We start from the raw sequence: 10,963 nt of genomic DNA, 5'->3' as shown, positions 1-10,963 counted from the left end.
CATTGAGTAGCGAGTTGTTCAGTTTCCATGTGTGTGTAGGCCTTTTGATATTTCTGTTATTGTTGAGATTCAGCTTTAGTCCATAGTGGTCAGATAGGCTACAGGGGATTATTTCAATCTTCTTGTATCTGTTGAGGCTTGCCTTGTGACCAACTATATGGTCTATTGTGGAGAAGGTTCCATGAGGTGCTAAAAAGAAGGTATATTTTTTTGAATTTGGGTGAAAAGTTCCGTAGACAGTTATTAGGTCCATTTGCTTTAGGACCTCTGTAAGTGCCATTATTTCCCTATTTATATTCTGTCTAGATGATCTGTCCCTTGGTGAGAGTGGAGTATTGAAGTCTCCCACTATTAAGGTGTTGGGATTGATGTGTGATTTCAACTTTAATAATGTTTTATTTACAAATGTAGGTGCTCTTATATTTGGGGCATAGATGTTCAGAATTGGAATGTCCTCCTGGTGGATTTTTCCTTTGATGAGAATGTAGTGCTCCTCCTCATTTTTTTTTATTAATTTTGGTTGAAAGTCTATTTTATTAGATATTAGGATAGCTACCCTAGCTTGTTTCTTCGGTCCATTGGCTTGAAAAACATTTTTCTAGCCCTTTACACTGAGGTAGTGTTTATTTTGTTGTAAACATGTGTTTCTTGGATGCAGCAGAATGTTGGATCCTGTTTCTGCAACCATTCTGTTACTCTATGTCTTTTTATTGGAGAGTTGAGTCCATTGATATTGATAGATAATAGTGACCAATGAATGTTAGTTCTTTTTATTGTGGAGTTGGTGGTGTTACTGTGATTCATTGCTTGTTTTCTTTTAATTATTTTGTTATGATGTTATCTGTATCCTATGCTTTCTTAGATGTAGTTGATTTTGTTGATTGGAGTTTTCCTTCTAATATCTTCTCTGGGGCTGGGTTTCTGTGTAGGTATTATTTAAATTTAGTTTTGTCATGGACTATTTTCTCCATCTATGTTGATTGAAAGCTTTGATGGGTATAGTAGTCTGGGTTGGCATCTGTGGTCCTTACAGTCTGCATGATATCTGCCCAGGCCCTTTTAGCTTCCATAGTTTCTGTTGAGAATTCTGTTGTGATTCTGATAGGTCTACCTTTATATGTTACTTAGCCTTTTTCCCTTGCTGCTTGTAATACCTTTTCTTTGTCCTGTAGGTTTAGTGTTTTGACTATGACTTGACATGAGGAGTTTCTTTTCTGGTCTAGTCTATTTGGTGTTCTATAGGCCTCTTGTATGTTTATGGACATCTCTTTTTTTTTCAGTTGGGAAAATTTTCTTCTATGATTTTCTTGAAAATATTTCCTGGACCTTGGAGCCTGGAATCTTTTTCATCTATTCCTATTATTCTTATATTTTGCCTTTTCATGGCATCCTTGAATTCTTGGATGTTTTGTGTTTGAAACTTTTCTGATTTTACTTTTTCTTTGAGAGAAATATCAATTCCTGCAAGTGTATCTTCAGACCGGAGATTCTCTCTTCTATCTCTTGTATTCTATTGGTGATGCTTACCTTTGTGGTTACTGTTACTGTTTTTTTCTCTAAGTTCTCCAGCTCCAGGGTCTTCTATCTTCATGTTTTCTTTATTGATTCTAATTCTGTATTCATGCCTTGCAACATTTCCTTCATCTGTTTGAATGTCAATTCCTGTCCTTCTATTATGGCCTCTATTTTTTTGTTCGTTTCCTCTCTATATGCCACTAATTGTGCCTCTACTTGTTTGGCTATATTTGTCTGTATTTCTTTAAGAACTTTGTTCATTTCCTCTTTATTTGCCTCCATTTATGTAGCTATTTCTTTGAGAGATTCCTCTTTATGTGCCTCTAATACCTGGATAAGCATAGCTTTAAAATCATTTTCCCGTGTTTCTGGTGAATTGGTGTATCCGTTGATTTTGGGGATTGCTGGTGAAGCCATGATGTCCTGATTTTTGTTGGATGTGTTCGTACGCCAACCTCTGGCCATTTGCTTATCCATAACCTTCAGCGGTTGTTCCTGGAGTCTGTACTTCAGACTGAGTCTGTCTTTCTCTGGTGTCTGGAGTATTCTTCACAGTGATGAGAGAGGTCCACCGGCTTGAGAGTGTGTGTTGGTGTTTCAGCTGTTACTAAGGGAGGTGGGGCCACAGGTGCAGATGCACAAGTGCAGGTGAGGAAGCGTGTGCACGTGTGTGGAAGTGTGCCTTGAAGGACGGGGTGCTAGAGTGTATATATACCTGGAATGTGGGCAGGGGGTGGGGCAGGTGCAAGAGGGGTTATGGGCACTGACTGTAAAAAGGCCATACCTTCTAGTCTTTCCCAAACTATTTCCACCCCCTGGGCTGTTCTCATCCCAGCTGCCCCAGTGGTCCTGGAACAAACCACTGTTCACACATTAACAGTTATGATTAAGAAGTGAGAGGGTGGAAGCCATCTCCAGAATCCATATATAAACTCCATCAGCTTCCCTGTGCTATGGGTAATGACATACTTCCTTCAGGCATTTCAGAGGTCATCTTCAATGTTTTGCTACCCCAGGATCCCAATGGGTAATTTTGAAAGGCCATGGTGAAAAGACTAATGTAGTGCAGATAACAGAGGTCCCTTTCATTCCTGAAGCTTCTCATTGTCACACACCTTTAATCTGGCTGGAATGTAAAATCCTGGTTATGAAGTCTGGAGAGTACACATTTTGTCCCATTATACAGAGGATGATGGTGTTGGGTAGCAAGGAGGAGAAGAAAGTGAGGCATAAACCTGAGCATGTCCCCTTTAAAGGTTTCTGAAAACTCTGGACATTTTACTTAAGCAGAAAGGAAGCAGAGGTCATAGGATATTGGTGGCTGGAATGACTGAATTAGACTGAGCAACAAGCATTTGGGAACTAAACTCAAGACTGACATTAACAGACAAGTGCTAAAGTGAATTAAAACCATAAAATATTTAATGAAAAGTAACATCTCACTATTTCTTTAAAGGCTGAAGAAAAGAACTCGGGATTTTGGAATGTGCCCCATTTTAGATCCTTTGAACATAGACTCTCTGCCTTGTGGGCTACTACACACCTTGAGCCACCTCCTGCCGCCTGCACAGGAGATACAGGTGACACAGGTGGCATGGACAAGACTCAAAAGGCTGAATGGGTTCTCCCACTTGATTTATCTCTTCAGAAGGAGCACCCAAAAGGTCTACCAAACACTGGTCCTGAGCCTGCTCCTGGTCACTGCACTGGAGACACCATGGACCCTGCTGACAATGCTTACCTGGATCTTGACTCTTGTCTTCTTGCTCAAGGTAAGGGGGACAGCCCATTACTTATCCTGAATCTGCTCCTCTTTGTGGCCCCCATGACACTGAAGGCTCTCCTAATGATGCTCACCCAGCTGTTCATGGAGCACAGTCAACTGACCACTCCAGCAAAAGCATGAACACCACACCAGGCCAGCGCCAGTCTGTGGCACAGGTGATGCTACTGATTATTGTAACGAATAGGTCTGGGTTCTGACCTTGTCATTGTCATTGTTGTCATTGTCTGAGGACATGAATTCCACAAGGGTGGGCTAGGGAATCTTACCAAGAAGCTCTTCACCAGTATGAAGAATGATGATCATAAATGATAATAAAAAAGAAAAAAAATTAAAAAAGAAACAAACACTTTTCAACTAGAGAAATAAAATTTATCCAAAATATGAAAAAAAAAAAAAAAGATGATCAAGGTAAGTGAGCCCACAAACAATGGTTTAAAATAGATCATGATTTTATTGCCCCAGGAAACTAATTATCTTTGGCACTAATATTTTTGATCAATACATTTCATGTTTTATATATGGCTACTTAGGCTTTACCTAGTCCGAGAATCAAAATAGTCCTTCCTTCCCTAATATGTTGAAAATACATTACAAAAAAAAAAAAAAAAAAAAAAGGACCCAAGTTAGTTGGTACATGGTTGGCTCCTATTCTAGAATGAGGGAATTATTTTACCTCTCAGTTAAAATTTTGTGTTTTCCAAATAGCTAAGCATATACAGAGATATCTGTTTAATATCAATCAGTGTCTACTTTTTCTTGTCCATCACCTGACTTGTAGGGATAGCATCACCTTGAAAAACACTCCAAAACAAGTAGCACCTGAGAAAACTACAACAAAATGAGCATTCACTTCTCACAACGTCTCATACACAATGACACTGATGTTATTCCATAAGATGCTACAGATGATGTCACTGATGAGGTGCCCACAATCATCCTGAGAATGCCACCATTGATATTTCTGATGATATTACTAATAGTTCTTGCTTTTCCTTTCTAGTTGCTGCAGCAGTTACTTTTCAGTTCTTCAAATAATCTACCAGGACAACCAAGTTACTATTTATATAAGGAAGAATTTAAAAATTATATATAGAATTGTTAAAGAACAGCATTTCTCTGAAAGAAGATCTTGTTTATTGAATGCTCTACATAAATTATTAATAGTTTTCCATCGTACTAAAAAAAATGAGTGATGTGCTATATGTTTGTTATTCGCCCTAAGATTATCACAGCGCTATTATATAATCCACTACTACAAACAATAACACACAGACACCTGTTGGAGTTTATAATGGCCTTATGTAAATTGGGCTGGGCAGATATTTCACCTGTGCTGACTCAATAACCTCACCATCCATCTCCCAGCCCCCTTCCAAAGCCATCCAATTTAATTGTCCTCATCTTGTCTACCTTCTATCCATAATCCCATGGTACTTGTTTGAATTCTTCATCTGGATCTTTTCACACCGTTACGGGAGTCCTTCCTCATTGTTTATGCACTAATTAACCAAATTCTGCTGAGTTCAATATTTTTGGAAGATATTCAGACTAGAAGACTTTTCAACCTCTGTTTGCTACTTTCTGCAAATCAAATGCATGCATTGTTCTGTATCAGGAACACGGAAGACTACATAACTTCTTATTAAAGCCACACCTTAGCTTCAATTGTAAACTTTGATTATGTGGAAAATCAGGGAAATAAGGTTGATTGTTACATTTTTCTCTTAAAAGCAAGTTCAACAATTAGTTTGAATATATGGTAGGACAGCAATCTTACATCTTAATTGACCTCAAGTTGTGTTACGAACTCTGGCTATGAGGGCCAGCGAAAGGGCCAGTCTCTAAAACGGGAGAGGTTTTTCTTATTAAACACCACAGCCCATGGCCGCCTCAGTCAAGGCTCTGAACCAGATTTGCAGACAAGGTGAGAATCTTCTACCCTGTAGTAGGCCAAATCCAATCACAAAGCAGTTTATTGCTCCTGTAATCATCACCATTGCCCTGAGGAGCATGACTTGCCGGGCAGGTTATAACTCGAAGGTGCACTGATGGGTAGAACTATTGTCGACTTTCCTTCCCTACTACCTTGCATGACACCTTCTGGCACTGTCAAAGCTAGAGAGCTCAGTTACTGCATGTTTTCTAAATGTCCCATACCTCAAGTGTACAGTGCACTCAGAATAGTCTTGCAATGTAGTTTGTGTTCAACCAAGAACACTGCTAGTCCCCTGTTATGTTTTACTAGAGGCTCCCTTAGCCACAGCTCAAAAGAACCGTCTCACAATTAAATTGGGACTTTAACACCCTTACTCTCTGACAGGAGCCTTATATTCCCATGGTGCATTTCTCCATTCACCTTTTTTGTTGAGGGTTCACGGGATGCAACACAACTCATTAGACTTCATGGCATGTTTGCAGCTCAGGGAATCATTTTCTTGAGTGGATTCTTTTCTCCCAACATGCTGGTTCCCCGTAGCAAACTCAAGTCATCAGCTGTGGGGAAAGCAGCCTTTACTCAGTAGCCACTTAACTCCTCCCTCAAATTGGTTTTTCTTTCTGCTCATTTACTTTACATCCCAAGGAAGTCCCCTCCCTCTTCTCCTCACACTTCCCCCCTCTCCTCTTCCCACCTTTCCCTCACCCTTTCCCACCAGAAAAAGGGAGCCCTCCTGCACCCCCCATGTTAATCCTCCTCGGTACATCAAGTCACATCAGTACTGTGCATATCCTCATCCCCTGAGGACAGGCAAGGCAGTGTTAGAAACAGCTCACCACCTCCACTCACCAAACCCATATGAAGACCATGCTGCCCATCAAAATTGGTCCAGACAGTGCATGCTCCTTAGTTGATGACTCAGTCTCTGTTAGCCCCAATGGGTCTGGTTGTCTCTGTTGGTCTTGTGAGGTTTCTGTCCCCTCCAGGTCCTTCCATCTTTCCCCCAACACTTCCACAGGACCTCTGGAGAACCACCCCATGCTTGGTTGCAAGTCCCAGCATCTGTCTCAATCCACTGCTGGCTCAAGGCTCCCAGACAACAGCCAAGTTAGGCTCCTGTCTGCAAGCATGGCAGAGAACCAGTAATAGTGTCAGGGGCTGGCTTTCTACCATGGGTGGGTCTTGGGTTGGGCCAGATATCGGTTGGACATTCTGTCAATCTTTTCTTTTTTTTTTAATCTATTTTTCTTTATTTCAAATCAACTTAATGCAATGAGACTATAATTACAAGAACATTTTTCTTTTTTCTATTTATTTTTTAATTAATATTTTTATTTTTAAATAATTTTATACATTCACTTGTATCCCAGTTGTAGCCCACTCTCTCTTTCCCTCCCAATCCTCCCCTCCCTTCCTCATCTCCTCCCTGTCCCCTTCTGAGCGCACTGAGAGGGGGTGTCCTCCTCTCCTTCCGTCTGGCCCTAGCTTATCAGGTAGCTTCAGGATGGTTGCAATGTCTTTCTCTGTGGCCTAGCAAGGCTGCTCCTCCCTCAGAGGTGGGGGTGGGACTCATGAGTTCATGTCAGAAACAGTTCCTGTCCTCCTTACTAGGGAGCCCACTTCGATATTGAGCTACCATGGGCTATGTCTAAGCAGGGGTTGTAGGTTATATCCATGCATGGTCGTTGGTTGGATAAACAGTCTCATAGAAGACCCCTGTGCTCAGGTATATTTGGACCTTGTGGGGCTCCCTGTCCCCTCTAGGATATACTAATTCCTCCTTCCTTCATATGATTCCCTACACTCTGCTGAAGGCTTGGTTATGGGTCTCAGCATCTGCTTTAATATATTGCTAGATAGAGTCTTTCAGGTGCCTTCTGTGGTAGGCTACTGTCCTGTTACTTGTTTTCTTCTATTTCCAATGCCCATCCCCTTTGTCTTTCTAGATGAGGATTGATCATCTTACCCTGAACCTCTTTCTTGTTTATCTTCTTTAGTTGTACATATTTTAGTATGTTTATCCTAACTTACAGGGCTATATAAGTGAGTATATGCCATGTGTATCTTTCTGCTTTTGGGATACCTCACTCAGTATGATTTTTCTAGATCCCACGATTTGCCTGCAAAATTCATGATTTCCTTGTTTTTAATTGCTGAGTAGTATTCCATTGTGTAAAAGTACCACAATTTCTCTATCCATTCCTCCATTGATGGACATCTGGGTTGTTTCCATGTTCTGGCTATTACGAATAAGGCTGCTACAAACATGGTTGAGCAAATGTTCTTGTTGTGTACTTGAGCATTTTTTGGATATATGCCTAAGAGTGGTATAGCTGGATCTTGAGGTAGCGCTATTCCTAATTGTCTGAGAAAGCACCAGATTGATTTCCATAGTGGTTGTACCAGTTATGGAGGAGGGTTCCCCTTTCTCCACATCCTCTCCAGCATGCGTTATCTCTTGAGTTTTTGATCTTAGCCATTCTGGTGGGTGTAAGGTGAAATCTCAGGGTCGTTTTGATTTGCATGGCTAGGGATGTTGAACATCTCCTTATGTGTTTCTCTGCCATTCTATATTCTTCTACAGAGAATTCTCTGTTTAGCTCCATACCCCATTTTTTAATTGGGTTACTTGGATTATTGCCTTTTAACTTCTTTAGTTCTTTATATATTCCAGATATCAGTCCTCTGTCAGATGTTGGGTTGGTGAAGATCCTTTCCCAATCTGTAGGCTGTCGTTTTATTCTAACGACAGTGTCTTTTGCTTTTCAGTTTCATGAGATCCCATTTATTGATTGTTGCTCTTAGGGCCTGTGCTGATGGTGTTCTGTTCAGGAAGTTGGCTCCTGTGCCAATGAGTTCTAGGCTGTTCCCCACTTCTTGTTTTAACCATTTTAGAGTATCTGGTTTTATATTGAGGTCTTTAATCCACTTGGACTTTAGTTTTGTGCAGTGTGATAAATATGGATCTAGTTTCATTTTTTTGCATGTAGACATCCCGTTGGGCCAGCACCATTTGTTGAAGATGCTGTCTTTTTTCCATTGAATGGTTTTGGCTTCTTTGTCAAAAATCAAGTATTCATATGTGTGTGGGTTTATTTCTGGGTTTTCTATTCGGTTCCATTGATCCACCTGTCTGTTTCTATGCCAGTACCAAGCAGTTTTTATTATTATTGCTCTGTAGTACAACTTGAAATCAGGATGGAGATACCTCCAGAGGATCTGTTGTTGTATAGGATTGTTTTGGAAATTCTGGGTTTTTTGTTTCTCCATATGAAGTTGAGAATTTTTCTTTCAAGGTCTGTAAAGAACTGTGTTGGTATTTTGATGGTAATTGCATTGAATCTGTAGATTGCTTTTGGCAGAATGGCCATATTCACAATGTTAATCCTACCGATCTATGAGCACGAGAGATCTTTCCATCTTCTGATGTCTTCTTCAATTTCTTTCTTCAGGGACTTGAAGTTTTTTTCAAACAGGTCTTTCACCTGCTTGGTTAGAGTCACCCCAAAGTACTTTATGTTATTAGTGGCTATTGTGAAGGGTGTTGCTTCCCTGATTTTTTTCTCAGCCCTTTTGTCTTGATATACAAGAGGGCTTCTGATTTTTTTGAGTTAATTTTGTATCCAGCCACTTTGCTGAAAGTGTTTATCAGCTGAAGGAGTTCTCTGGTTGAGTTTTTGGGGTCACTTATGTATACTATCATATTATCTGCAAATAGTGATAATTTGACTCCTTCCTTTCCAATTTGTATCCCCTTGATCTCCTTCAATTGTCTTATTGCTCTAGCTAGGACTTCAAGTACTATGTTGAAGAGATATGAAGACAATGGGCAGCCTTGCCTTGTCCCTAATTTCAGTGGGATTGATTTAAGTTTCTCTCCATTGAGTTTGATGTTGACTATAGGCTTGCTGTATATTGCCTTTGCTATGTTTATGTATGTTCCTTGTATCCCTGATTTCTCCAAGAATTTAAACATGAATGGATGTTGGATTTTGGCAAATGCCTTTTCAGCATCTAAGGAGTTGATCATGTGGTTTTTCTCCTTCAGTTTGTTTATGTGGTAGATAACATTGATGGATTTCCATATATCGAACCACCCTTACATGCCTGGGATGACGCCTACGTGGTCATGGTGGATGATATCTTTTATGTGTTCTTGGATTCAGTTTGCAAGTATTTTATTATCTTTGCATCAATGTTCATAAGAGAGATAGGTCTGATGTTCTCTTTTTTTTTGTTGTATCTTTGTGTGGTTTAGGTATTAAGGTGACTGTGGCTTCATAGAATGAGTTTGGTAATGTTCCTTCTGTTTCTATTTTGTGGAATAATTTGGAGAGAATTGGAGTTAGCACTTCTTTGAAGGTCTGGTAGAATTCTGCACTGAAACCATCTGGCCATGGGCTTTTTTTGGAAGGGAGCCTGTTGATGGCTGCTTCTATTTCCTTGGGGGATATAGGGCTGTTCAATTTTTCTACCTGGTCTTGACTTAATTTTGGTAGATGGAATCTATCAAGAAAATTGTCCATTTCTTTCAGATGTTCGAACTTTGTGGCATAGAGGTTTTTGTAGTAAGACCTAATGATTGATTGGTTTTCCTCATTGTCTGTAGTTACGTCCCCCTTTTCATTTCTGATTTTGCTGATTTGGATAGTTTCTCTCTGCCTTTTAGTTAGTTTGGCTAAGGGTTTGTCTATTTTGTTAATTTTCACAAAGAACCAGATCTTGGTTTCATTTATTCTTTGAATTGTTTTATGTATTTCTAATTGGTTGATTTCAGCCCTGAGTTTGATTATTTCCAGCTGTCTGCTCCTCTTGGGTGTTTCTGCTTCTTTTTTTTCTAGGGCTTTCAGTTGTGCCATTAAGTTCTTTGTATGAGATATTACAAATTTCTTCTTAAAGGCACTTAGTGCTATGAGTTTTCCTCAAAGTACTGCTTTCATTGTGTCCCATAAATTTGGGTATGTTTTGCCTTCATTTTCATTGAATTCTAGGAAGTCTTTAATTTCTTTATTTCATCCTTAACCCAGCTGTCATTGAGAAGTAAGTAGTTAAGTTTCCATGTTCATGTAGGCTCTTGCTATTTACATTGTTGTTTTTCCTTGAAAGTAGCTAGTTTTCTTGGGTTGTATTTTCCTTTCTAGTGTCTTCTGTAACACTGGATTTGTGTGTAAGTATTGTTGAAATTTGTTTTTGTCATTGAATATCTTTCTCTGTCTATGAGTTTTGCTGGGTATAGTAGCCTGGGCTGACATCTGTGTTCTCTTAGGGTCTGCATGATATCTGTCCAGGCCCTTCTGGCTTTCATAGTCTCAGTTGAAAAGTCTTATAATTTTTATTAATTACATTTTATTTACTTTGTATCCCCCTGTAGCTCCCTCCCACCTCCCCTCCCAATTCCTCTCCTCCTCCTTCTCCACCCTTGCCCCTCCCCCAGTCCACTGATAGGTCTTCCTCGCCTTCCTTCTGATCCTAGTCTATCAGATCTCATCAGGACTGGATGCATTGTCTTCCTCTGTGTTATGGTAAGTCTGCTCCCCCCTCAGATGGAGGTGATCAAAGAGCAGCCCAATTAGTTCATGTCAGAGACAGTCCCTGTTCCCATTTCTATGGAACCCACTTGACAATGGACTGCCATGGGCTACATCTGTGCAGGGATTCTAGGTTATCTCCATGAATGGTTCTTGGTTGGAATATCAGTCACAGAAAAGACCCTTGTGGCCCGAATT

Source organism: Psammomys obesus, unplaced genomic scaffold, assembly GCF_907164565.1.
Source record: "Psammomys obesus unplaced genomic scaffold, mPsaObe1.curated_primary_1811, whole genome shotgun sequence".
NCBI lineage: Eukaryota > Metazoa > Chordata > Mammalia > Rodentia > Muridae > Psammomys > Psammomys obesus.
Note: the sequence above shows the minus strand (reverse complement) of the source record.